The 643-nt window shown below is 34.1% G+C and overlaps 1 long non-coding RNA gene across 1 annotated transcript in view; it reads left to right on the forward strand.

The window, feature by feature from the left end:
• The first annotated feature begins 424 nt into the window (after positions 1 to 424).
• The window catches only part of LOC121400729, a 17,183-nt gene continuing 16,964 nt past the window's right edge, over positions 425 to 643 (forward strand). The window contains exon 1 of the long non-coding RNA XR_005965943.1: positions 425 to 643. This exon is cut by the window's right edge and continues 678 nt beyond it. This is a non-coding gene — a long non-coding RNA (uncharacterized LOC121400729).

The raw sequence follows: 643 nt of genomic DNA on the forward strand, positions 1-643 counted from the left end.
TGCCGAGACCCTTTCAGTAAAGCGGTGTAATGAGTAATCTAAATTACATATTTGGGGTATTCCATTACCCAGAAACCCAATATCCAGAAAGCTCCAAATTACAGAAAGGCCATCTCCCATAGACTTCATTTTATCCAAATAATCCAAATCTCCAAAATGATTTCCTTTTTCTGTGTAATAATAAAACAGTCGCTTGTACTTGATCCCAACTAAGATATAATTAATCCTTATTGGAGGCAAAACCAGCCTATTGGCTTTATTTCATGTTTACATGATTTTTTAGTAGACTTAAGACATTAAGATCCAAATTACAGAAAGATCCCTTATCTGGAAAACCAAGTCCCAAGCATTCTGGATAACAGGATTCGAACCTGTAATACATTGATCTCATTGCTGTATTTGTACCTGATGCTGTTGGCTATGGGGTGCCGTTTGTCCCATGTACATTATGTTGACAAAAAGTACATTCTGTCTGCAAAAATAACTTCAATATAGTTGAGGCACAAAATACATTTTACCAGGATACATATATAACTGTGGTCAGATATTTTGGTAGAAAATATACAAAAGCAGTATGTTTAGTCAAAAATGAGAACAAAATCTGATTTCTGTACAAATAGGATATCAAAGTATTGTAAACAAG

Source organism: Xenopus laevis, chromosome 2S (assembly GCF_017654675.1).
Source record: "Xenopus laevis strain J_2021 chromosome 2S, Xenopus_laevis_v10.1, whole genome shotgun sequence".
Lineage (NCBI taxonomy): Eukaryota > Metazoa > Chordata > Amphibia > Anura > Pipidae > Xenopus > Xenopus laevis.